General features: G+C 46.0%; 18 non-coding genes across 18 annotated transcripts; all 18 read right to left on the reverse strand.

Moving 5' to 3' along the window:
- Positions 1-1,174: 1,174 nt before the first annotated feature.
- On the reverse strand, positions 1,175-1,390 carry LOC120829992 (small nucleolar RNA U3). Its single transcript, XR_005713767.2, has one exon. It is a non-coding gene; the product is annotated as a small nucleolar RNA U3 (small nucleolar RNA).
- A 1,174-nt stretch (positions 1,391-2,564) lies between these two features.
- Positions 2,565-2,780, reverse strand: LOC120829972 (small nucleolar RNA U3). The gene has a single exon (XR_005713748.1). It is a non-coding gene; the product is annotated as a small nucleolar RNA U3 (small nucleolar RNA).
- Positions 2,781-3,954: 1,174 nt separating this feature from the next.
- On the reverse strand, positions 3,955-4,170 carry LOC120829977 (small nucleolar RNA U3). The gene has a single exon (XR_005713753.2). It is a non-coding gene; the product is annotated as a small nucleolar RNA U3 (small nucleolar RNA).
- A 1,174-nt stretch (positions 4,171-5,344) lies between these two features.
- Positions 5,345-5,560, reverse strand: LOC120829973 (small nucleolar RNA U3). The gene has a single exon (XR_005713749.1). It is a non-coding gene; the product is annotated as a small nucleolar RNA U3 (small nucleolar RNA).
- Positions 5,561-6,733: 1,173 nt separating this feature from the next.
- LOC120829986 (small nucleolar RNA U3) lies at positions 6,734-6,949 on the reverse strand. The gene has a single exon (XR_005713762.2). It is a non-coding gene; the product is annotated as a small nucleolar RNA U3 (small nucleolar RNA).
- Positions 6,950-8,123: 1,174 nt separating this feature from the next.
- On the reverse strand, positions 8,124-8,339 carry LOC120829996 (small nucleolar RNA U3). Its single transcript, XR_005713771.2, has one exon. It is a non-coding gene; the product is annotated as a small nucleolar RNA U3 (small nucleolar RNA).
- Positions 8,340-9,513: 1,174 nt separating this feature from the next.
- Positions 9,514-9,729, reverse strand: LOC120829997 (small nucleolar RNA U3). The gene has a single exon (XR_005713772.2). It is a non-coding gene; the product is annotated as a small nucleolar RNA U3 (small nucleolar RNA).
- Positions 9,730-10,903: 1,174 nt separating this feature from the next.
- On the reverse strand, positions 10,904-11,119 carry LOC120829998 (small nucleolar RNA U3). Its single transcript, XR_013462452.1, has one exon. It is a non-coding gene; the product is annotated as a small nucleolar RNA U3 (small nucleolar RNA).
- A 1,174-nt stretch (positions 11,120-12,293) lies between these two features.
- LOC144400512 (small nucleolar RNA U3) lies at positions 12,294-12,509 on the reverse strand. The gene has a single exon (XR_013462446.1). It is a non-coding gene; the product is annotated as a small nucleolar RNA U3 (small nucleolar RNA).
- Positions 12,510-13,683: 1,174 nt separating this feature from the next.
- Positions 13,684-13,899, reverse strand: LOC144400511 (small nucleolar RNA U3). The gene has a single exon (XR_013462445.1). It is a non-coding gene; the product is annotated as a small nucleolar RNA U3 (small nucleolar RNA).
- A 1,174-nt stretch (positions 13,900-15,073) lies between these two features.
- On the reverse strand, positions 15,074-15,289 carry LOC144400522 (small nucleolar RNA U3). Its single transcript, XR_013462457.1, has one exon. It is a non-coding gene; the product is annotated as a small nucleolar RNA U3 (small nucleolar RNA).
- Positions 15,290-16,463: 1,174 nt separating this feature from the next.
- LOC144400519 (small nucleolar RNA U3) lies at positions 16,464-16,679 on the reverse strand. Its single transcript, XR_013462454.1, has one exon. It is a non-coding gene; the product is annotated as a small nucleolar RNA U3 (small nucleolar RNA).
- A 1,174-nt stretch (positions 16,680-17,853) lies between these two features.
- On the reverse strand, positions 17,854-18,069 carry LOC144400529 (small nucleolar RNA U3). The gene has a single exon (XR_013462464.1). It is a non-coding gene; the product is annotated as a small nucleolar RNA U3 (small nucleolar RNA).
- Positions 18,070-19,243: 1,174 nt separating this feature from the next.
- LOC144400530 (small nucleolar RNA U3) lies at positions 19,244-19,459 on the reverse strand. The gene has a single exon (XR_013462465.1). It is a non-coding gene; the product is annotated as a small nucleolar RNA U3 (small nucleolar RNA).
- Positions 19,460-20,633: 1,174 nt separating this feature from the next.
- LOC144400495 (small nucleolar RNA U3) lies at positions 20,634-20,849 on the reverse strand. The gene has a single exon (XR_013462429.1). It is a non-coding gene; the product is annotated as a small nucleolar RNA U3 (small nucleolar RNA).
- A 1,174-nt stretch (positions 20,850-22,023) lies between these two features.
- On the reverse strand, positions 22,024-22,239 carry LOC144400523 (small nucleolar RNA U3). The gene has a single exon (XR_013462458.1). It is a non-coding gene; the product is annotated as a small nucleolar RNA U3 (small nucleolar RNA).
- A 1,174-nt stretch (positions 22,240-23,413) lies between these two features.
- LOC144400496 (small nucleolar RNA U3) lies at positions 23,414-23,629 on the reverse strand. The gene has a single exon (XR_013462430.1). It is a non-coding gene; the product is annotated as a small nucleolar RNA U3 (small nucleolar RNA).
- Positions 23,630-25,279: 1,650 nt separating this feature from the next.
- LOC144400513 (small nucleolar RNA U3) lies at positions 25,280-25,495 on the reverse strand. Its single transcript, XR_013462447.1, has one exon. It is a non-coding gene; the product is annotated as a small nucleolar RNA U3 (small nucleolar RNA).
- Between the last annotated feature and the right edge of the window lie 852 nt (positions 25,496-26,347).

Below are 26,347 nucleotides of genomic sequence, written 5' to 3' on the forward strand. Positions count from 1 at the left end.
AGTTTCCCTGAGGATGAAAACTGAATCTGACTTACAATAAACCAACTATGACTAATGGTTCCCCGTTTGTTACCACCTGATTATGTTCCTTTGGTGCTGAGGAAGCCTGCGACCACCCATGGACTGTGAGGAGCTGAACAGGGGCGAAAGACGCCGTGCAGGACTGCTTTGGGTTGACGGACTGGGATGGAAAGTGTGGACCTTATCGGGAGGACATCCACAGCAAGCCAGAATGCATTACGGAATACGTTTGAATCTGTGAAAACTCCACCATACCATTCCAGACTGTACACTACTTCACCAACAACAAGCCAACGGTCACCAGTGACATCAAAGGTCTTCTTGACAAGAAGAAAACAGGCTTCTGGTATAGGCACAGGGGTATACTTAGGAAATCAGCGCCTCTTGAAGGACAAGCTCATGGTGTGCTACGCCACCTACAGGAGGAAACTGGAGGCCAAATTCCAAGAGAACAATGTGTGGGAGGTCTGGACCGGGATCAAGCAGATAACTGGTTTCGAGGCTGGAGGGAGACGACCATGGGGCTTCCTGGAAAGGCTCAATGAGAAAACTGTTTCTTTAACAGGTTAACTGGTTCGGAGCACTCATTTGTGTCCGCCACAGAACCCACCTCCCAAAAACCTCTGGTAACCCCGTTCTCTGTTGACTAGCATTGACACAGAGCTCTAAACTTCAAAGGGCTCTTCCATCAATGACCGGATGAGACGACTCGTCGGGTGAGGAGAGAACTAAAAAGATTCCCCCAGACCAAGGTTGAAGGACCTTCAGAGGTGCAGCTGATTGTTCTTTGGCATTGCACAAGCTATAGGTTGAGAACCGTCTCCTCTGTCCAAGTCAGCGTAAAAATAAAAAGAACGCTCTACCGTCAAAAACTGGAAAGGCAAACGCATTGCACTTGTAAAGATAATAAACAGTTCAGAGTTCTTTGACAAAGCAAATACTTTTCCAAGATCTTCTACCTGCACAGACGAGGACAAAAGCTTCTGAAATCAGGGCCTAACATAACACACCCTTTACCCGTTTACGGGAAGGTGTCACAAAGTCCCCCTTTAAACTGAAAGCAGTCAGAAGTATCACATCAATGTCATGTATTTTACTATCTATTAACCAAGCAGAACTTCATCAGTTATATGTCTATTCACATAGTCTGTTAACCACTCTGTCCATATTCCCCACCTCTTTACTCCACTAGGAAGTAAAGAACGGTCATCAATGGCAGAAAGCTTGTGAACTGAATCACTTCTCTGTGCCCGCTTCACGCCCAGTGGGAAATATCACATTTCATCATCGTGGATAGCGAGACCAGAGCATTTGGAAACACATTTCTCAAGTCAGAAACTATAGAAATGATCCCTGAAAGTATAGTCTTAGTTTCCCTGAGGATGAAAACTGAATCTGACTTACAATAAACCAACTATGACTAATGGTTCCCCGTTTGTTACCACCTGATTATGTACCTTTGGTGCTGAGGAAGCCTGCGACCACCCATGGACTGTGAGGAGCTGAACAGGGAGGAAAGACGCCGTGCAGGACTGCTTTGGGTTGACGGACTGGGATGGGAAGTGTGGACCTCATCGGGAGGACATCCACAGCAAGCCAGAATGCATTACGGAATACGTTTGACTCTGTGAAAACTCCACCATACCATTCCAGACTGTACACTACTTCACCAACAACAAGCCAACGGTCACCAGTGACATCAAAGGTCTTCTTGACAAGAAGAAAACAGGCTTCTGGTATAGGCACAGGGGTATACTTAGGAAATCAGCGCCTCTTGAAGGACAAGCTCAGGGTGTGCTACGCCACCTACAGGAGGAAACTGGAGGCCAAATTCCAAGAGAACAATGTGTGGGAGGTCTGGACCGGGATCAAGCAGATAACTGGTTTCGAGGCTGGAGGGAGACGACCATGGGGCTTCCTGGAAAGGCTCAATGAGAAAACTGTTTCTTTAACAGGTTAACTGGTTCGGAGCACTCATTTGTGTCCGCCACACAACCCACCTCCCAAAAACCTCTGGTAACCCCGTTCTCTGTTGACTAGCATTGACACAGAGCTCTAAACTTCAAAGGGCTCTTCCATCAATGACCGGATGAGACGACTCGTTGGGTGAGGAGAGAACTAAAAAGATTCCCCCAGACCAAGGTTGAAGGACCTTCAGAGGTGCAGCTGATTGTTCTTTGGCATTGCACAAGCTATAGGTTGAGAACCGTCTCCTCTGTCCAAGTCAGCGTAAAAATAAAAAGACCGCTCTACCGTCAAAAACTGGAAAGGCAAACGCATTGCACTTGTGAAGATAATAAACATTTCAGAGTTCTTTGACAAAGCAAATACTTTTCCAAGATCTTCTACCTGCACAGACGAGGACAAAAGCTTCTGAAATCAGGGCCTAACATAACAAACCCTTTACCCGCTTACGGGAAGGTGTCACAAAGTCCCCCTTTAAACTGAAAGCAGTCAGAAGTATCACATCAATGTCATGTATTTTACTATCTATTAACCAAGCAGAATTTCATCAGTTAGATGTTTATTCACATAGTCTGTTAACCACTCTGTCCATATTCCCCACCTCTTTACTCCACTAGGAAGTAAAGAACGGTCATCAATGGCAGAAAGCTTGTGAACTGAATCACTTCTCTGTGCCCGCTTCACGCCCAGTGGGAAATATCACATTTCATCATCGTGGATAGCGAGACCAGAGCATTTGGAAACACATTTCTCAAGTCAGAAACTATAGAAATGATCCCTGAAAGTATAGTCTTAGTTTCCCTGAGGATGAAAACTGAATCTGACTTACAATAAACCAACTATCACTAATGGTTCCCCGTTTGTTACCACCTGATTATGTACCTTTGGTGCTGAGGAAGCCTGCGACCACCCATGGACTGTGAGGAGCTGAACAGGGAGGAAAGACGCCGTGCAGGACTGCTTTGGGTTGACGGACTGGGATGGGAAGTGTGGACCTCATCGGGAGGACATCCACAGCAAGCCAGAATGCATTACGGAATACGTTTGACTCTGTGAAAACTCCACCATACCATTCCAGACTGTACACTACTTCACCAACAACAAGCCAACGGTCACCAGTGACATCAAAGGTCTTCTTGACAAGAAGAAAACAGGCTTCTGGTATGGGCACAGGGGTATACTTAGGAAATAAGCGCCTCTTGAAGGACAAGCTCAGGGTGTGCTACGCCACCTACAGGAGGAAACTGGAGGCCAAATTCCAAGAGAACAATGTGTGGGAGGTCTGGACCGGGATCAAGCAGATAACTGGTTTCGAGGCTGGAGGGAGACGACCATGGGGCTTCCTGGAAAGGCTCAATGAGAAAACTGTTTCTTTAACAGGTTAACTGGTTCGGAGCACTCATTTGTGTCCGCCACACAACCCACCTCCCAAAAACCTCTGGTAACCCCCTTCTCTGTTGACTAGCATTGACACAGAGCTCTAAACTTCAAAGGGCTCTTCCATCAATGACCGGATGAGACGACTCGTCGGGTGAGGAGAGAACTAAAAAGATTCCCCCAGACCAAGGTTGAAGGACCTTCAGAGGTGCAGCTGATTGTTCTTTGGCATTGCACAAGCTATAGGTTGAGAACCGTCTCCTCTGTCCAAGTCAGCGTAAAAATAAAAAGGCCGCTCTACCGTCAAAAACTGGAAAGGCAAACGCATTGCACTTGTAAAGATAATAAACAGTTCAGAGTTCTTTGACAAAGCAAATACTTTTCCAAGATCTTCTACCTGCACAGACAAGGACAAAAGCTTCTGAAATCAGGGCCTAACATAACACACCCTTTACCCGTTTACGGGAAGGTGTCACAAAGTCCCCCTTTAAACTGAAAGCAGTCAGAAGTATCACATCAATGTCATGTATTTTACTATCTATTAACCAAGCAGAACTTCATCAGTTATATGTCTATTCACATAGTCTGTTAACCACTCTGTCCATATTCCCCACCTCTTTACTCCACTAGGAAGTAAAGAACGGTCATCAATGGCAGAAAGCTTGTGAACTGAATCACTTTTCTGTGCCCGCTTCACACCCAGTGGGAAATATCACATTTCATCATCGTGGATAGCGAGACCAGAGCATTTGGAAACACATTTCTCAAGTCAGAAACTATAGAAATGATCCCTGAAAGTATAGTCTTAGTTTCCCTGAGGATGAAAACTGAATCTGACTTACAATAAACCAACTATCACTAATGGTTCCCCGTTTGTTACCACCTGATTATGTACCTTTGGTGCTGAGGAAGCCTGCGACCACCCATGGACTGTGAGGAGCTGAACAGGGAGGAAAGACGCCGTGCAGGACTGCTTTGGGTTGACGGACTGGGATGGGAAGTGTGGACCTCATCGGGAGGACATCCACAGCAAGCCAGAATGCATTACGGAATACGTTTGACTCTGTGAAAACTCCACCATACCATTCCAGACTGTACACTACTTCACCAACAACAAGCCAACGGTCACCAGTGACATCAAAGGTCTTCTTGACAAGAAGAAAACAGGCTTCTGGTATGGGCACAGGGGTATACTTAGGAAATCAGCGCCTCTTGAAGGACAAGCTCAGGGTGTGCTACGCCACCTACAGGAGGAAACTGGAGGCCAAATTCCAAGAGAACAATGTGTGGCAGGTCTGGACCGGGATCAAGCAGATAACTGGTTTCGAGGCTGGAGGGAGACGACCATGGGGCTTCCTGGAAAGGCTCAATGAGAAAACTGTTTCTTTAACAGGTTAACTGGTTCGGAGCACTCATTTGTGTCCGCCACACAACCCACCTCCCAAAAACCTCTGGTAACCCCGTTCTCTGTTGACTAGCATTGACACAGAGCTCTAAACTTCAAAGGGCTCTTCCATCAATGACCGGATGAGACGACTCGTCGGGTGAGGAGAGAACTAAAAAGATTCCCCCAGACCAAGGTTGAAGGACCTTCAGAGGTGCAGCTGATTGTTCTTTGGCATTGCACAAGCTATAGGTTGAGAACCGTCTCCTCTGTCCAAGTCAGCGTAAAAATAAAAAGACCGCTCTACCGTCAAAAACTGGAAAGGCAAACGCATTGCACTTGTAAAGATAATAAACAGTTCAGAGTTCTTTGACAAAGCAAATACTTTTCCAAGATCTTCTACCTGCACAGACGAGAACAAAAGCTTCTGAAATCAGGGCCTAACATAACACACCCTTTACCCGTTTACGGGAAGGTGTCACAAAGTCCCCCTTTAAACTGAAAGCAGTCAGAAGTATCACATCAATGTCATGTATTTTACTATCTATTAACCAAGCAGAACTTCATCGGTTATATGTCTATTCACATAGTCTGTTAACCACTCTGTCCATATTCCCCACCTCTTTACTCCACTAGGAAGTAAAGAACGGTCATCAATGGCAGAAAGCTTGTGAACTGAATCACTTCTCTGTGCCCGCTTCACGCCCAGTGGGAAATATCACATTTCATCATCGTGGATAGCGAGACCAGAGCATTTGGAAACACATTTCTCAAGTCAGAAACTATAGAAATGATCCCTGAAAGTATAGTCTTAGTTTCCCTGAGGATGAAAACTGAATCTGACTTACAATAAACCAACTATCACTAATGGTTCCCCGTTTGTTACCACCTGATTATGTACCTTTGGTGCTGTGGAAGCCTGCGACCACCCATGGACTGTGAGGAGCTGAACAGGGAGGAAAGACGCCGTGCAGGACTGCTTTGGGTTGACGGACTGGGATGGGAAGTGTGGACCTCATCGGGAGGACATCCACAGCAAGCCAGAATGCATTACGGAATACGTTTGACTCTGTGAAAACTCCACCATACCATTCCAGACTGTACACTACTTCACCAACAACAAGCCAACGGTCACCAGTGACATCAAAGGTCTTCTTGACAAGAAGAAAACAGGCTTCTGGTATGGGCACAGGGGTATACTTAGGAAATCAGCGCCTCTTGAAGGACAAGCTCAGGGTGTGCTACGCCACCTACAGGAGGAAACTGGAGGCCAAATTCCAAGAGAACAATGTGTGGGAGGTCTGGACCGGGATCAAGCAGATAACTGGTTTCGAGGCTGGAGGGAGACGACCATGGGGCTTCCTGGAAAGGCTCAATGAGAAAACTGTTTCTTTAACAGGTTAACTGGTTCGGAGCACTCATTTGTGTCCGCCACACAACCCACCTCCCAAAAACCTCTGGTAACCCCCTTCTCTGTTGACTAGCATTGACACAGAGCTCTAAACTTCAAAGGGCTCTTCCATCAATGACCGGATGAGACGATTGTCGGGTGAGGAGAGAACTAAAAAGATTCCCCCAGACCAAGGTTGAAGGACCTTCAGAGGTGCAGCTGATTGTTCTTTGGCATTGCACAAGCTATAGGTTGAGAACCGTCTCCTCTGTCCAAGTCAGCGTAAAAATAAAAAGAACGCTCTACCGTCAAAAACTGGAAAGGCAAACGCATTGCACTTGTAAAGATAATAAACAGTTCAGAGTTCTTTGACAAAGCAAATACTTTTCCAAGATCTTCTACCTGCACAGACGAGGACAAAAGCTTCTGAAATCAGGGCCTAACATAACACACCCTTTACCCGTTTACGGGAAGGTGTCACAAAGTCCCCCTTTAAACTGAAAGCAGTCAGAAGTATCACATCAATGTCATGTATTTTACTATCTATTAACCAAGCAGAACTTCATCGGTTATATGTCTATTCACATAGTCTGTTAACCACTCTGTCCATATTCCCCACCTCTTTACTCCACTAGGAAGTAAAGAACGGTCATCAATGGCAGAAAGCTTGTGAACTGAATCACTTTTCTGTGCCCGCTTCACGCCCAGTGGGAAATATCACATTTCATCATCGTGGATAGCGAGACCACAGCATTTGGAAACACATTTCTCAAGTCAGAAACTATAGAAATGATCCCTGAAAGTATAGTCTTAGTTTCCCTGAGGATGAAAACTGAATCTGACTTACAATAAACCAACTATCACTAATGGTTCCCCGTTTGTTACCACCTGATTATGTACCTTTGGTGCTGAGGAAGCCTGCGACCACCCATGGACTGTGAGGAGCTGAACAGGGAGGAAAGACGCCGTGCAGGACTGCTTTGGGTTGACGGACTGGGATGGGAAGTGTGGACCTCATCGGGAGGACATCCACAGCAAGCCAGAATGCATTACGGAATACGTTTGACTCTGTGAAAACTCCACCATACCATTCCAGACTGTACACTACTTCACCAACAACAAGCCAACGGTCACCAGTGACATCAAAGGTCTTCTTGACAAGAAGAAAACAGGCTTCTGGTATGGGCACAGGGGTATACTTAGGAAATCAGCGCCTCTTGAAGGACAAGCTCAGGGTGTGCTACGCCACCTACAGGATGAAACTGGAGGCCAAATTCCAAGAGAACAATGTGTGGGAGGTCTGGACCGGGATCAAGCAGATAACTGGTTTCGAGGCTGGAGGGAGACGACCATGGGGCTTCCTGGAAAGGCTCAATGAGAAAACTGTTTCTTTAACAGGTTAACTGGTTCGGAGCACTCATTTGTGTCCGCCACACAACCCACCTCCCAAAAACCTCTGGTAACCCCCTTCTCTGTTGACTAGCATTGACACAGAGCTCTCAACTTCAAAGGGCTCTTCCATCAATGACCGGATGAGACGACTCGTCGGGTGAGGAGAGAACTAAAAAGATTCCCCCAGACCAAGGTTGAAGGACCTTCAGAGGTGCAGCTGATTGTTCTTTGGCATTGCACAAGCTATAGGTTGAGAACCGTCTCCTCTGTCCAAGTCAGCGTAAAAATAAAAAGACCGCTCTACCGTCAAAAACTGGAAAGGCAAACGCATTGCACTTGTAAAGATAATAAACAGTTCAGAGTTCTTTGACAAAGCAAATACTTTTCCAAGATCTTCTACCTGCACAGACGAGGACAAAAGCTTATGAAATCAGGGCCTAACATAACACACCCTTTACCCGTTTACGGGAAGGTGTCACAAAATCCCCCTTTAAACTGAAAGCAGTCAGAAGTATCACATCAATGTCATGTATTTTACTATCTATTAACCAAGCAGAACTTCATCGGTTATATGTCTATTCACATAGTCTGTTAACCACTCTGTCCATATTCCCCACCTCTTTACTCCACTAGGAAGTAAAGAACGGTCATCAATGGCAGGAAGCTTGTGAACTGAATCACTTCTCTGTGCCCGCTTCACGCCCAGTGGGAAATATCACATTTCATCATCGTGGATAGCGAGACCAGAGCATTTGGAAACACATTTCTCAAGTCAGAAACTATAGAAATGATCCCTGAAAGTATAGTCTTAGTTTCCCTAAGAATGAAAACTGAATCTGACTTACAATAAACCAACTATCACTAATGGTTCCCCGTTTGTTACCACCTGATTATGTACCTTTGGTGCTGAGGAAGCCTGCGACCACCCATGGACTGTGAGGAGCTGAACAGGGAGGAAAGACGCCGTGCAGGACTGCTTTGGGTTGACGGACTGGGATGGGAAGTGTGGACCTCATCGGGAGGACATCCACAGCATGCCAGAATGCATTACGGAATACGTTTGACTCTGTGAAAACTCCACCATACCATTCCAGACTGTACACTACTTCACCAACAACAAGCCAACGGTCACCAGTGACATCAAAGGTCTTCTTGACAAGAAGAAAACAGGCTTCTGGTATGGGCACAGGGGTATACTTAGGAAATAAGCGCCTCTTGAAGGACAAGCTCAGGGTGTGCTACGCCACCTACAGGAGGAAACTGGAGGCCAAATTCCAAGAGAACAATGTGTGGGAGGTCTGGACCGGGATCAAGCAGATAACTGGTTTCGAGGCTGGAGGGAGACGACCATGGGGCTTCCTGGAAAGGCTCAATGAGAAAACTGTTTCTTTAACAGGTTAACTGGTTCGGAGCACTCATTTGTGTCCGCCACACAACCCACCTCCCAAAAACCTCTGGTAACCCCCTTCTCTGTTGACTAGCATTGACACAGAGCTCTAAACTTCAAAGGGCTCTTCCATCAATGACCGGATGAGACGACTCGTCGGGTGAGGAGAGAACTAAAAAGATTCCCCCAGACCAAGGTTGAAGGACCTTCAGAGGTGCAGCTGATTGTTCTTTGGCATTGCACAAGCTATAGGTTGAGAACCGTCTCCTCTGTCCAAGTCAGCGTAAAAATAAAAAGACCGCTCTACCGTCAAAAACTGGAAAGGCAAACGCATTGCACTTGTAAAGATAATAAACAGTTCAGAGTTCTTTGACAAAGCAAATACTTTTCCAAGATCTTCTACCTGCACAGACGAGGACAAAAGCTTCTGAAATCAGGGCCTAACATAACACACCCTTTACCCGTTTACGGGAAGGTGTCACAAAGTCCCCCTTTAAACTGAAAGCAGTCAGAAGTATCACATCAATGTCATGTATTTTACTATCTATTAACCAAGCAGAACTTCATCGGTTATATGTCTATTCACATAGTCTGTTAACCACTCTGTCCATATTCCCCACCTCTTTACTCCACTAGGAAGTAAAGAACGGTCATCAATGGCAGAAAGCTTGTGAACTGAATCACTTCTCTGTGCCCACTTCACGCCCAGTGGGAAATATCACATTTCATCATCGTGGATAGCGAGACCAGAGCATTTGGAAACACATTTCTCAAGTCAGAAACTATAGAAATGATCCCTGAAAGTATAGTCTTAGTTTCCCTGAGGATGAAAACTGAATCTGACTTACAATAAACCAACTATGACTAATGGTTCCCCGTTTGTTACCACCTGATTATGTACCTTTGGTGCTGAGGAAGCCTGCGACCACCCATGGACTGTGAGGAGCTGAACAGGGAGGAAAGACGCCGTGCAGGACTGCTTTGGGTTGACGGACTGGGATGGGAAGTGTGGACCTCATCGGGAGGACATCCACAGCAAGCCAGAATGCATTACGGAATACGTTTGACTCTGTGAAAACTCCACCATACCATTCCAGACTGTACACTACTTCACCAACAACAAGCCAACGGTCACCAGTGACATCAAAGGTCTTCTTGACAAGAAGAAAACAGGCTTCTGGTATAGGCACAGGGGTATACTTAGGAAATCAGCGCCTCATGAAGGACAAGCTCAGGGTGTGCTACGCCACCTACAGGAGGAAACTGGAGGCCAAATTCCAAGAGAACAATGTGTGGGAGGTCTGGACCGGGATCAAGCAGATAACTGGTTTCGAGGCTGGAGGGAGACGACCATGGGGCTTCCTGGAAAGGCTCAATGAGAAAACTGTTTCTTTAACAGGTTAACTGGTTCGGAGCACTCATTTGTGTCCGCCACACAACCCACCTCCCAAAAACCTCTGGTAACCCCCTTCTCTGTTGACTAGCATTGACACAGAGCTCTAAACTTCAAAGGGCTCTTCCATCAATGACCGGATGAGACGACTCGTCGGGTGAGGAGAGAACTAAAAAGATTCCCCCAGACCAAGGTTGAAGGACCTTCAGAGGTGCAGCTGATTGTTCTTTGGCATTGCACAAGCTATAGGTTGAGAACCGTCTCCTCTGTCCAAGTCAGCGTAAAAATAAAAAGACCGCTCTACCGTCAAAAACTGGAAAGGCAAACGCATTGCACTTGTGAAGATAATAAACAGTTCAGAGTTCTTTGACAAAGCAAATACTTTTCCAAGATCTTCTACCTGCACAGACGAGGACAAAAGCTTCTGAAATCAGGGCCTAACATAACACACCCTTTACCCGTTTACGAGAAGGTGTCACAAAGTCCCCCTTTAAACTGAAAGCAGTCAGAAGTATCACAACAATGTCATGTATTTTACTATCTATTAACCAAGCAGAACTTCATCAGTTATATGTCTATTCACATAGTCTGTTAACCACTCTATCCATATTCCCCACCTCTTTACTCCACTAGGAAGTAAAGAACGGTCATCAATGGCAGGAAGCTTGTGAACTGAATCACTTCTCTGTGCCCGCTTCACGCCCAGTGGGAAATATCACATTTCATCATCGTGGATAGCGAGACCAGAGCATTTGGAAACACATTTCTCAAGTCAGAAACTATAGAAATGATCCCTGAAAGTATAGTCTTAGTTTCCCTGAGGATGAAAACTGAATCTGACTTACAATAAACCAACTATGACTAATGGTTCCCCGTTTGTTACCACCTGATTATGTTCCTTTGGTGCTGAGGAAGCCTGCGACCGTCCATGGACTGTGAAAAGCTGAACAGGGGCGAAAGACGCCGTGCAGGACTGCTTTGGGTTGACGGACTGGGATGGGAAGTGTGGACCTCATCGGGAGGACATCCACAGCAAGCCAGAATGCATTACGGAATACGTTTGACTCTGTGAAAACTCCACCATACCATTCCAGACTGTACACTACTTCACCAACAACAAGCCAACGGTCACCAGTGACATCAAAGGTCTTCTTGACAAGAAGAAAACAGGCTTCTGGTGTAGGCACAGGGGTATACTTAGGAAATCAGCGGCTCTTGAAGGACAAGCTCAGGGTGTGCTACGCCACCTACAGGAGGAAACTGGAGGCCAAATTCCAAGAGAACAATGTGTGGGAGGTCTGGACCGGGATCAAGCAGATAACTGGTTTCGAGGCTGGAGGGAGACGACCATGGGGCTTCCTGGAAAGGCTCAATGAGAAAACTGTTTCTTTAACAGGTTAACTGGTTCGGAGCACTCATTTGTGTCCGCCACACAACCCACCTCCCAAAAACCTCTGGTAACCCCGTTCTCTGTTGACTAGCATTGACACAGAGCTCTAAACTTCAAAGGGCTCTTCCATCAATGACCGGATGAGACGACTCGTCGGGTGAGGAGAGAACTAAAAAGATTCCCCCAGACCAAGGTTGAAGGACCTTCAGAGGTGCAGCTGATTGTTCTTTGGCATTGCACAAGCTATAGGTTGAGAACCGTCTCCTCTGTCCAAGTCAGCGTAAAAATAAAAAGGCCGCTCTACCGTCAAAAACTGGAAAGGCAAACGCATTGCACTTGTAAAGATAATAAACAGTTCAGAGTTCTTTGACAAAGCAAATACTTTTCCAAGATCTTCTACCTGCACAGACGAGGACAAAAGCTTGTGAAATCAGGGCCTAACATAACACACCCTTTACCCGCTTACGGGAAGGTGTCACAAAGTCCCCCTTTAAACTGAAAGCAGTCAGAAGTATCACATCAATGTCATGTATTTTACTATCTATTAACCAAGCAGAACTTCATCAGTTATATGTCTATTCACATAGTCTGTTAACCACTCTGTCCATATTCCCCACCTCTTTACTCCACTAGGAAGTAAAGAACAGTCATCAATGGCAGAAAGCTTGTGAACTGAATCACTTCTCTGTGCCCGCTTCACGCCCAGTGGGAAATATCACATTTCATCATCGTGGATAGCGAGACCAGAGCATTTGGAAACACATTTCTCAAGTCAGAAACTATAGAAATGATCCCTGAAAGTATAGTCTTAGTTTCCCTGAGGATGAAAACTGAATCTGACTTACAATAAACCAACTATCACTAATGGTTCCCCGTTTGTTACCACCTGATTATGTACCTTTGGTGCTGAGGAAGCCTGCGACCACCCATGGACTGTGAGGAGCTGAACAGGGAGGAAAGACGCCGTGCAGGACTGCTTTGGGTTGACGGACTGGGATGGGAAGTGTGGACCTCATCGGGAGGACATCCACAGCAAGCCAGAATGCATTACGGAATACGTTTGACTCTGTGAAAACTCCACCATACCATTCCAGACTGTACACTACTTCACCAACAACAAGCCAACGGTCACCAGTGACATCAAAGGTCTTCTTGACAAGAAGAAAACAGGTTTCTGGTATAGGCACAGGGGTATACTTAGGAAATCAGCGGCTCTTGAAGGACAAGCTCAGGGTGTGCTACGCCACCTACAGGAGGAAACTGGAGGCCAAATTCCAAGAGAACAATGTGTGGGAGGTCTGGACCGGGATCAAGCAGATAACTGGTTTCGAGGCTGGAGGGAGACGACCATGGGGCTTCCTGGAAAGGCTCAATGAGAAAACTGTTTCTTTAACAGGTTAACTGGTTCGGAGCACTCATTTGTGTCCGCCACACAACCCACCTCCCAAAAACCTCTGGTAACCCCGTTCTCTGTTGACTAGCATTGACACAGAGCTCTAAACTTCAAAGGGCTCTTCCATCAATGACCGGATGAGACGACTCGTCGGGTGAGGAGAGAACTAAAAAGATTCCCCCAGACCAAGGTTGAAGGACCTTCAGAGGTGCAGCTGATTGTTCTTTGGCATTGCACAAGCTATAGGTTGAGAACCGTCTCCTCTGTCCAAGTCAGCGTAAAAATAAAAAGACCGCTCTACCGTCAAAAACTGGAAAGGCAAACGCATTGCACTTGTGAAGATAATAAACAGTTCAGAGTTCTTTGACAAAGCAAATACTTTTCCAAGATCTTCTACCTGCACAGACGAGGACAAAAGCTTCTGAAATCAGGGCCTAACATAACACACCCTTTACCCGTTTACGGGAAGGTGTCACAAAGTCCCCCTTTAAACTGAAAGCAGTCAGAAGTATCACAACAATGTCATGTATTTTACTATCTATTAACCAAGCAGAACTTCATCAGTTATATGTCTATTCACATAGTCTGTTAACCACTCTGTCCATATTCCCCACCTCTTTACTCCACTAGGAAGTAAAGAACGGTCATCAATGGCAGGAAGCTTATGAACTGAATCACTTCTCTGTGCCCGCTTCACGCCCAGTGGGAAATATCACATTTCATCATCGTGGATAGCGAGACCAGAGCATTTGGAAACACATTTCTCAAGTCAGAAACTATAGAAATGATCCCTGAAAGTATAGTCTTAGTTTCCCTGAGGATGAAAACTGAATCTGACTTACAATAAACCAACTATGACTAATGGTTCCCCGTTTGTTACCACCTGATTATGTTCCTTTGGTGCTGAGGAAGCCTGCGACCGTCCATGGACTGTGAAAAGCTGAACAGGGGCGAAAGACGCCGTGCAGGACTGCTTTGGGTTGACGGACTGGGATGGGAAGTGTGGACCTCATCGGGAGGACATCCACAGCAAGCCAGAATGCATTACGGAATACGTTTGACTCTGTGAAAACTCCACCATACCATTCCAGACTGTACACTACTTCACCAACAACAAGCCAACGGTCACCAGTGACATCAAAGGTCTTCTTGACAAGAAGAAAACAGGCTTCTGGTATAGGCACAGGGGTATACTTAGGAAATCAGCGGCTCTTGAAGGACAAGCTCAGGGTGTGCTACGCCACCTACAGGAGGAAACTGGAGGCCAAATTCCAAGAGAACAATGTGTGGGAGGTCTGGACCGGGATCAAGCAGATAACTGGTTTCGAGGCTGGAGGGAGACGACCATGGGGCTTCCTGGAAAGGCTCAATGAGAAAACTGTTTCTTTAACAGGTTAACTGGTTCGGAGCACTCATTTGTGTCCGCCACACAACCCACCTCCCAAAAACCTCTGGTAACCCCGTTCTCTGTTGACTAGCATTGACACAGAGCTCTAAACTTCAAAGGGCTCTTCCATCAATGACCGGATGAGACGACTCGTCGGGTGAGGAGAGAACTAAAAAGATTCCCCCAGACCAAGGTTGAAGGACCTTCAGAGGTGCAGCTGATTGTTCTTTGGCATTGCACAAGCTATAGGTTGAGAACCGTCTCCTCTGTCCAAGTCAGCGTAAAAATAAAAAGGCCGCTCTACCGTCAAAAACTGGAAAGGCAAACGCATTGCACTTGTAAAGATAATAAACAGTTCAGAGTTCTTTGACAAAGCAAATACTTTTCCAAGATCTTCTACCTGCACAGACGAGGACAAAAGCTTGTGAAATCAGGGCCTAACATAACACACCCTTTACCCGCTTACGGGAAGGTGTCACAAAGTCCCCCTTTAAACTGAAAGCAGTCAGAAGTATCACATCAATGTCATGTATTTTACTATCTATTAACCACGCAGAATTTCATCAGTTATATGTCTATTCACATAGTCTGTTAACCACTCTGTCCATATTCCCCACCTCTTTACTCCACTAGGAAGTAAAGAACGGTCATCAATGGCAGAAAGCTTGTGAACTGAATCACTTCTCTGTGCCCGCTTCACGCCCAGTGGGAAATATCACATTTCATCATCGTGGATAGCGAGACCAGAGCATTTGGAAACACATTTCTCAAGTCAGAAACTATAGAAATGATCCCTGAAAGAATAGTCTTAGTTTCCCTGAGGATGAAAACTGAATCTGACTTACAATAAACCAACTATGACTAATGGTTCCCCGTTCGTTACCACCTGATTATGTTCCTTTGGTGCTGAGGAAGCCTGCGACCACCCATGGACTGTGAGGAGCTGAACAGGGGCGAAAGACGCCGTGCAGGACTGCTTTGGGTTGACGGACTGGGATGGAAAGTGTGGACCTTATCGGGAGGACATCCACAGCAAGCCAGAATGCATTACGGAATACGTTTGAATCTGTGAAAACTCCACCATACCATTCCAGACTGTACACTACTTCACCAACAACAAGCCAACGGTCACCAGTGACATCAAAGGTCTTCTTGACAAGAAGAAAACAGGCTTCTGGTATAGGCACAGGGGTATACTTAGGAAATCAGCGCCTCTTGAAGGACAAGCTCATGGTGTGCTACGCCACCTACAGGAGGAAACTGGAGGCCAAATTCCAAGAGAACAATGTGTGGGAGGTCTGGACCGGGATCAAGCAGATAACTGGTTTCGAGGCTGGAGGGAGATGACCATGGGGCTTCCTGGAAAGGCTCAATGAGAAAACTGTTTCTTTAACAGGTTAACTGGTTCGGAGCACTCATTTGTGTCCGCCACAGAACCCACCTCCCAAAAACCTCTGGTAACCCCGTTCTCTGTTGACTAGCATTGACACAGAGCTCTAAACTTCAAAGGGCTCTTCCATCAATGACCGGATGAGACGACTCGTCGGGTGAGGAGAGAACTAAAAAGATTCCCCCAGACCAAGGTTGAAGGACCTTCAGAGGTGCAGCTGATTGTTCTTTGGCATTGCACAAGCTATAGGTTGAGAACCGTCTCCTCTGTCCAAGTCAGCGTAAAAATAAAAAGACCGCTCTACCGTCAAAAACTGGAAAGGCAAACGCATTGCACTTGTAAAGATAATAAACAGTTCAGAGTTCTTTGACAAAGCAAATACTTTTCCAAGATCTTCTACCTGCACAGACGAGGACAAAAGCTTCTGAAATCAGGGCCTAACATAACACACCCTTTACCCGTTTACGGGAAGGTGTCACAAAGTCCCCCTTTAAACTGAAAGCAGTCAGAAGTATCACATCAATGTCATGTATTTTACTATCTATTAACCAAGCAGAACTTCATCAGTTATATGTCTATTCACATAGTCTGTTAACCACTCTGTCCATATTCCCCACCTCTTTACTCCACTAGGAAGTAAAGAACGGTCATCAATGGCAGGAAGCTTGTGAACTGAATCACTTCTCTGTGCCCGCTCCACGCCCAGTGGGAAATATCACATTTCATCATCGTGGATAGCGAGACCAGAGCATTTGGAAACACATTTCTCAAGTCAGAAACTATAGAAATGATCCCTGAAAGTATAGTCTTAGTTTCCCTGAGGATGAAAACTGAATCTGACTTACAATAAACCAACTATGACTAATGGTTCCCCGTTTGTTACCACCTGATTATGTTCCTTTGGTGCTGAGGAAGCCTGCGACCGTCCATGGACTGTGAAAAGCTGAACAGGGGCGAAAGACGCCGTGCAGGACTGCTTTGGGTTGACGGACTGGGATGGGAAGTGTGGACCTCATCGGGAGGACATCCACAGCAAGCCAGAATGCATTACGGAATACGTTTGACTCTGTGAAAACTCCACCATACCATTCCAGACTGTACACTACTTCACCAACAACAAGCCAACGGTCACCAGTGACATCAAAGGTCTTCTTGACAAGAAGAAAACAGGCTTCTGGTATAGGCACAGGGGTATACTTAGGAAATCAGCGGCTCTTGAAGGACAAGCTCAGGGTGTGCTACGCCACCTACAGGAGGAAACTGGAGGCCAAATTCCAAGAGAACAATGTGTGGGAGGTCTGGACCGGGATCAAGCAGATAACTGGTTTCGAGGCTGGAGGGAGACGACCATGGGGCTTCCTGGAAAGGCTCAATGAGAAAACTGTTTCTTTAACAGGTTAACTGGTTCGGAGCACTCATTTGTGTCCGCCACAGAACCCACCTCCCAAAAACCTCTGGTAACCCCGTTCTCTGTTGACTAGCATTGACACAGAGCTCTAAACTTCAAAGGGCTCTTCCATCAATGACCGGATGAGACGACTCGTCGGGTGAGGAGAGAACTAAAAAGATTCCCCCAGACCAAGGTTGAAGGACCTTCAGAGGTGCAGCTGATTGTTCTTTGGCATTGCACAAGCTATAGGTTGAGAACCGTCTCCTCTGTCCAAGTCAGCGTAAAAATAAAAAGGCCGCTCTACCGTCAAAAACTGGAAAGGCAAACGCATTGCACTTGTAAAGATAATAAACAGTTCAGAGTTCTTTGACAAAGCAAATACTTTTCCAAGATCTTCTACCTGCACAGACGAGGACAAAAGCTTGTGAAATCAGGGCCTAACATAACACACCCTTTACCCGCTTACGGGAAGGTGTCACAAAGTCCCCCTTTAAACTGAAAGCAGTCAGAAGTATCACATCAATGTCATGTATTTTACTATCTATTAACAGAGCAGAATTTCATCAGTTACATGTTTATTCACATAGTCTGTTAACCACTCTGTCCATATTCCCCACCTCTTTACTCCACTAGGAAGTAAAGAACGGTCATCAATGGCAGAAAGCTTGTGAACTGAATCACTTCTCTGTGCCCGCTTCACGCCCAGTGGGAAATATCACATTTCATCATTGTGGATAGCGAGACCAGAGCATTTGGAAACACATTTCTCAAGTCAGAAACTATAGAAATGATCCCTGAAAGAATAGTCTTAGTTTCCCTGAGGATGAAAACTGAATCTGACTTACAATAAACCAACTATGACTAATGGCTCCCCGTTTGTTACCACCTGATTATGTTCCTTTGGTGCTGAGGAAGCCTGCGACCACCCATGGACTGTGAGGAGCTGAACAGGGGCGAAAGACGCCGTGCAGGACTGCTTTGGGTTGACGGACTGGGATGGAAAGTGTGGACCTTATCGGGAGGACATCCACAGCAAGCCAGAATGCATTACGGAATACGTTTGAATCTGTGAAAACTCCACCATACCATTCCAGACTGTACACTACTTCACCAACAACAAGCCAACGGTCACCAGTGACATCAAAGGTCTTCTTGACAAGAAGAAAACAGGCTTCTGGTATAGGCACAGGGGTATACTTAGGAAATCAGCGCCTCTTGAAGGACAAGCTCATGGTGTGCTACGCCACCTACAGGAGGAAACTGGAGGCCAAATTCCAAGAGAACAATGTGTGGGAGGTCTGGACCGGGATCAAGCAGATAACTGGTTTCGAGGCTGGAGGGAGATGACCATGGGGCTTCCTGGAAAGGCTCAATGAGAAAACTGTTTCTTTAACAGGTTAACTGGTTCGGAGCACTCATTTGTGTCCGCCACAGAACCCACCTCCCAAAAACCTCTGGTAACCCCGTTCTCTGTTGACTAGCATTGACACAGAGCTCTAAACTTCAAAGGGCTCTTCCATCAATGACCGGATGAGACGACTCGTCGGGTGAGGAGAGAACTAAAAAGATTCCCCCAGACCAAGGTTGAAGGACCTTCAGAGGTGCAGCTGATTGTTCTTTGGCATTGCACAAGCTATAGGTTGAGAACCGTCTCCTCTGTCCAAGTCAGCGTAAAAATAAAAAGAACGCTCTACCGTCAAAAACTGGAAAGGCAAACGCATTGCACTTGTAAAGATAATAAACAGTTCAGAGTTCTTTGACAAAGCAAATACTTTTCCAAGATCTTCTACCTGCACAGACGAGGACAAAAGCTTGTGAAATCAGGGCCTAACATAACACACCCTTTACCCGCTTACGGGAAGGTGTCACAAAGTCCCCCTTTAAACTGAAAGCAGTCAGAAGTATCACATCAATGTCATGTATTTTACTATCTATTAACAGAGCAGAATTTCATCAGTTACATGTTTATTCACATAGTCTGTTAACCACTCTGTCCATATTCCCCACCTCTTTACTCCACTAGGAAGTAAAGAACGGTCATCAATGGCAGAAAGCTTGTGAACTGAATCACTTCTCTGTGCCCGCTTCACGCCCAGTGGGAAATATCACATTTCATCATTGTGGATAGCGAGACCAGAGCATTTGGAAACACATTTCTCAAGTCAGAAACTATAGAAATGATCCCTGAAAGAATAGTCTTAGTTTCCCTGAGGATGAAAACTGAATCTGACTTACAATAAACCAACTATGACTAATGGCTCCCCGTTTGTTACCACCTGATTATGTTCCTTTGGTGCTGAGGAAGCCTGCGACCACCCATGGACTGTGAGGAGCTGAACAGGGGCGAAAGACGCCGTGCAGGACTGCTTTGGGTTGACGGACTGGGATGGAAAGTGTGGACCTTATCGGGAGGACATCCACAGCAAGCCAGAATGCATTACGGAATACGTTTGAATCTGTGAAAACTCCACCATACCATTCCAGACTGTACACTACTTCACCAACAACAAGCCAACGGTCACCAGTGACATCAAAGGTCTTCTTGACAAGAAGAAAACAGGCTTCTGGTATAGGCACAGGGGTATACTTAGGAAATCAGCGCCTCTTGAAGGACAAGCTCATGGTGTGCTACGCCACCTACAGGAGGAAACTGGAGGCCAAATTCCAAGAGAACAATGTGTGGGAGGTCTGGACCGGGATCAAGCAGATAACTGGTTTCGAGGCTGGAGGGAGATGACCATGGGGCTTCCTGGAAAGGCTCAATGAGAAAACTGTTTCTTTAACAGGTTAACTGGTTCGGAGCACTCATTTGTGTCCGCCACAGAACCCACCTCCCAAAAACCTCTGGTAACCCCGTTCTCTGTTGACTAGCATTGACACAGAGCTCTAAACTTCAAAGGGCTCTTCCATCAATGACCGGATGAGACGACTCGTCGGGTGAGGAGAGAACTAAAAAGATTCCCCCAGACCAAGGTTGAAGGACCTTCAGAGGTGCAGCTGATTGTTCTTTGGCATTGCACAAGCTATAGGTTGAGAACCGTCTCCTCTGTCCAAGTCAGCGTAAAAATAAAAAGAACGCTCTACCGTCAAAAACTGGAAAGGCAAACGCATTGCACTTGTAAAGATAATAAACAGTTCAGAGTTCTTTGACAAAGCAAATACTTTTCCAAGATCTTCTACCTGCACAGACGAGGACAAAAAGTTCTGAAATCAGGGCCTAACATAACACACCCTTTACCCGTTTACGGGAAGGTGTCACAAAGTCCCCCTTTAAACTGAAAGCAGTCAGAAGTATCACATCAATGTCATGTATTTTACTATCTATTAACCAAGCAGAACTTCATCAGTTATATGTCTATTCACATAGTCTGTTAACCACTCTGTCCATATTCCCCACCTCTTTACTCCACTAGGAAGTAAAGAACAGTCATCAATGGCAGAAAGCTTGTGAACTGAATCACATCTCTGTGCCCGCTTCACGCCCAGTGGGAAATATCACATTTCATCATCGTGGATAGCGAGACCAGAGCATTTGGAAACACATTTCTCAAGTCAGAAACTATAGAAATGATCCCTGAAAGTATAGTCTTAGTTTCCCTGAGGATGAAAACTGAATCTGACTTACAATAAACCAACTATCACTAATGGTTCCCCGTTTGTTACCACCTGATTATGTACCTTTGGTGCTGAGGAAGCCTGCGACCACCCATGGACTGTGAGGAGCTGAACAGGGAGGAAAGACGCCGTGCAGGACTGCTTTGGGTTGACGGACTGGGATGGGAAGTGTGGACCTCATCGGGAGGACATCCACAGCAAGCCAGAATGCATTACGGAATACGTTTGACTCTGTGAAAACTCCACCATACCATTCCAGACTGTACACTACTTCACCAACAACAAGCCAACGGTCACCAGTGACATCAAAGGTCTTCTTGACAAGAAGAAAACAGGCTTCTGGTATAGGCACAGGGGTATACTTAGGAAATCAGCGCCTCTTGAAGGACAAGCTCAGGGTGTGCTACGCCACCTACAGGAGGAAACTGGAGGCCAAATTCCAAGAGAACAATGTGTGGGAGGTCTGGACCGGGATCAAGCAGATAACTGGTTTCGAGGCTGGAGGGAGACGACCATGGGGCTTCCTGGAAAGGCTCAATGAGAAAACTGTTTCTTTAACAGGTTAACTGGTTCGGAGCACTCATTTGTGTCCGCCACACAACCCACCTCCCAAAAACCTCTGGTAACCCCGTTCTCTGTTGACTAGCATTGACACAGAGCTCTAAACTTCAAAGGGCTCTTCCATCAATGACCGGATGAGACGACTCGTCGGGTGAGGAGAGAACTAAAAAGATTCCCCCAGACCAAGGTTGAAGGACCTTCAGAGGTGCAGCTGATTGTTCTTTGGCATTGCACAAGCTATAGGTTGAGAACCGTCTCCTCTGTCCAAGTCAGCGTAAAAATAAAAAGACCGCTCTACCGTCAAAAACTGGAAAGGCAAACGCATTGCACTTGTGAAGATAATAAACATTTCAGAGTTCTTTGACAAAGCAAATACTTTTCCAAGATCTTCTACCTGCACAGACGAGGACAAAAGCTTCTGAAATCAGGGCCTAACATAACAAACCCTTTACCCGCTTACGGGAAGGTGTCACAAAGTCCCCCTTTAAACTGAAAGCAGTCAGAAGTATCACATCAATGTTATGTATTTTACTATCTATTAACCAAGCAGAATTTCATCAGTTAGATGTTTATTCACATAGTCTGTTAACCACTCTGTCCATATTCCCCACCTCTTTACTCCACTAGGAAGTAAAGAACGGTCATCAATGGCAGAAAGCTTGTGAACTGAATCACTTCTCTGTGCCCGCTTCACGCCCAGTGGGAAATATCACATTTCATCATCGTGGATAGCGAGACCAGAGCATTTGGAAACACATTTCTCAAGTCAGAAACTATAGAAATGATCCCTGAAAGAATAGTCTTAGTTTCCCTGAGGATGAAAACTGAATCTGACTTACAATAAACCAACTATGACTAATGGTTCCCCGTTTGTTACCACCTGATTATGTTCCTTTGGTGCTGAGGAAGCCTGCGACCACCCATGGACTGTGAGGAGCTGAACAGGGGCGAAAGACGCCGTGCAGGACTGCTTTGGGTTGACGGACTGGGATGGAAAGTGTGGACCTTATCGGGAGGACATCCACAGCAAGCCAGAATGCATTACGGAATACGTTTGAATCTGTGAAAACTCCACCATACCATTCCAGACTGTACACTACTTCACCAACAACAAGCCAACGGTCACCAGTGACATCAAAGGTCTTCTTGACAAGAAGAAAACAGGCTTCTGGTATAGGCACAGGGGTATACTTAGGAAATCAGCGCCTCTTGAAGGACAAGCTCATGGTGTGCTACGCCACCTACAGGAGGAAACTGGAGGCCAAATTCCAAGAGAACAATGTGTGGGAGGTCTGGACCGGGATCAAGCAGATAACTGGTTTCGAGGCTGGAGGGAGATGACCATGGGGCTTCCTGGAAAGGCTCAATGAGAAAACTGTTTGTTTAACAGGTTAACTGGTTCGGAGCACTCATTTGTGTCCGCCACAGAACCCACCTCCCAAAAACCTCTGGTAACCCCGTTCTCTGTTGACTAGCATTGACACAGAGCTCTAAACTTCAAAGGGCTCTTCCATCAATGACCGGATGAGACGACTCGTCGGGTGAGGAGAGAACTAAAAAGATTCCCCCAGACCAAGGTTGAAGGACCTTCAGAGGTGCAGCTGATTGTTCTTTGGCATTGCACAAGCTATAGGTTGAGAACCGTCTCCTCTGTCCAAGTCAGCGTAAAAATAAAAAGAACGCTCTACCGTCAAAAACTGGAAAGGCAAACGCATTGCACTTGTAAAGATAATAAACAGTTCAGAGTTCTTTGACAAAGCAAATACTTTTCCAAGATCTTCTACCTGCACAGACGAGGACAAAAAGTTCTGAAATCAGGGCCTAACATAACACACCCTTTACCCGTTTACGGGAAGGTGTCACAAAGTCCCCCTTTAAACTGAAAGCAGTCAGAAGTATCACATCAATGTCATGTATTTTACTATCTATTAACCAAGCAGAACTTCATCAGTTATATGTCTATTAACATAGTCTGTTAACCACTCTGTCCATATTCCCCACCTCTTTACTCCACTAGGAAGTAAAGAACAGTCATCAATGGCAGAAAGCTTGTGAACTGAATCACATCTCTGTGCCCGCTTCACGCCCAGTGGGAAATATCACATTTCATCATCGTGGATAGCGAGACCAGAGCATTTGGAAACACATTTCTCAAGTCAGAAACTATAGAAATGATCCCTGAAAGTATAGTCTTAGTTTCCCTGAGGATGAAAACTGAATCTGACTTACAATAAACCAACTATCACTAATGGTTCCCCGTTTGTTACCACCTGATTATGTACCTTTGGTGCTGAGGAAGCCTGCGACCACCCATGGACTGTGAGGAGCTGAACAGGGAGGAAAGACGCCGTGCAGGACTGCTTTGGGTTGACGGACTGGGATGGGAAGTGTGGACCTCATCGGGAGGACATCCACAGCAAGCCAGAATGCATTACGGAATACGTTTGACTCTGTGAAAACTCCACCATACCATTCCAGACTGTACACTACTTCACCAACAACAAGCCAACTGTCACCAGTGACATCAAAGGTCTTCTTGACAAGAAGAAAACAGGCTTCTGGTATAGGCACAGGTGTATACAGTGATCCCTCGCCACTTCGCGGTTCATTTATCGCGGATTCGCTATTTCGCGGATTTTCATATTGCATTTTTTTTTTTTTTGGTGCATTGTGCTCTGCATTCTGATTCGCTAAAAACTCACTCCCGAGCCGTTCATTACAGTTCTCCAACGTTATCGATGGTGGCATGTCGGTGTACAAGGATCTTTTTGCAAAGAAGAAAAAAGAGCGACAACAGCTGCCTATCACTATGTTCTTCTCCCGAACAAACACACCTGCACCGCGGGCTTCAGAAGAAGAGAAAACTGCAGAGCGCAGTCAGGATGCAGCGGCCCAGTCTGAAGAGCAGTGAAACGGCCTACACGCGAGTCACTGTATTTGTATACATGTAATAGTTGCTAATTGTAAAAAAAAAAAAAGTTTTCTATTTCGCGGATTTCACTTATCGCGGGTCATTTTCGGAACGTAACCCCCGCGATAAACGAGGGATTACTGTACTTAGGAAATCAGCGCCTCTTGAAGGACAAGCTCATGGTGTGCTACGCCACCTACAGGAGGAAACTGGAGGCCAAATTCCAAGAGAACAATGTGTGGGAGGTCTGGACCGGGATCAAGCAGATAACTGGTTTCGAGGCTGGAGGGAGATGACCATGGGGCTTCCTGGAAAGGCTCAATGAGAAAACTGTTTCTTTAACAGGTTAACTGGTTCGGAGCACTCATTTGTGTCCGCCACAGAACCCACCTCCCAAAAACCTCTGGTAACCCCGTTCTCTGTTGACTAGCATTGACACAGAGCTCTAAACTTCAAAGGGCTCTTCCATCAATGACCGGATGAGACGACTCGTCGGGTGAGGAGAGAACTAAAAAGATTCCCCCAGACCAAGGTTGAAGGACCTTCAGAGGTGCAGCTGATTGTTCTTTGGCATTGCACAAGCTATAGGTTGAGAACCGTCTCCTCTGTCCAAGTCAGCGTAAAAATAAAAAGAACGCTCTACCGCCAAAAACTGGAAAGGCAAACGCATTGCACTTGTAAAGATAATAAACAGTTCAGAGTTCTTTGACAAAGCAAATACTTTTCCAAGATCTTCTACCTGCACAGACGAGGACAAAAAGTTCTGAAATCAGGGCCTAACATAACACACCCTTTACCCGTTTACGGGAAGGTGTCACAAAGTCCCCCTTTAAACTGAAAGCAGTCAGAAGTATCACATCAATGTCATGTATTTTACTATCTATTAACCAATCAGAACTTCATCAGTTATATGTCTATTCACATAGTCTGTTAACCACTCTGTCCATATTCCCCACCTCTTTACTCCACTAGGAAGTAAAGAACAGTCATCAATGGCAGAAAGCTTGTGAACTGAATCACTTCTCTGTGCCCGCTTCACGCCCAGTGGGAAATATCACATTTCATCATCGTGGATAGCGAGACCAGAGCATTTGGAAACACATTTCTCAAGTCAGAAACTATAGAAATGATCCCTGAAAGTATAGTCTTAGTTTCCCTGAGGATGAAAACTGAATCTGACTTACAATAAACCAACTATCACTAATGGTTCCCCGTTTGTTACCACCTGATTATGTACCTTTGGTGCTGAGGAAGCCTGCGACCACCCATGGACTGTGAGGAGCTGAACAGGGAGGAAAGACGCCGTGCAGGACTGCTTTGGGTTGACGGACTGGGATGGGAAGTGTGGACCTCATCGGGAGGACATCCACAGCAAGCCAGAATGCATTACGGAATACGTTTGACTCTGTGAAAACTCCACCATACCATTCCAGACTGTACACTACTTCACCAACAACAAGCCAACGGTCACCAGTGACATCAAAGGTCTTCTTGACAAGAAGAAAACAGGCTTCTGGTATGGGCACAGGGGTATACTTAGGAAATCAGCGCCTCTTGAAGGACAAGCTCAGGGTGTGCTACGCCACCTACAGGAGGAAACTGGAGGCCAAATTCCAAGAGAACAATGTGTGGGAGGTCTGGACCGGGATCAAGCAGATAACTGGTTACGAGGCTGGAGGGAGACGACCATGGGGCTTCCTGGAAAGGCTCAATGAGAAAACTGTTTCTTTAACAGGTTAACTGGTTCGGAGCACTCATTTGTGTCCGCCACACAACCCACCTCCCAAAAACCTCTGGTAACCCCCTTCTCTGTTGACTAGCATTGACACAGAGCTCTAAACTTCAAAGGGCTCTTCCATCAATGACCGGATGAGACGACTCGTCGGGTGAGGAGAGAACTAAAAAGATTCCCCCAGACCAAGGTTGAAGGACCTTCAGAGGTGCAGCTGATTGTTCTTTGGCATTGCACAAGCTATAGGTTGAGAACCGTCTCCTCTGTCC

Source organism: Gasterosteus aculeatus, chromosome 2 (assembly GCF_964276395.1).
Source record: "Gasterosteus aculeatus chromosome 2, fGasAcu3.hap1.1, whole genome shotgun sequence".
In the NCBI taxonomy this organism is placed as follows: domain Eukaryota; kingdom Metazoa; phylum Chordata; class Actinopteri; order Perciformes; family Gasterosteidae; genus Gasterosteus; species Gasterosteus aculeatus.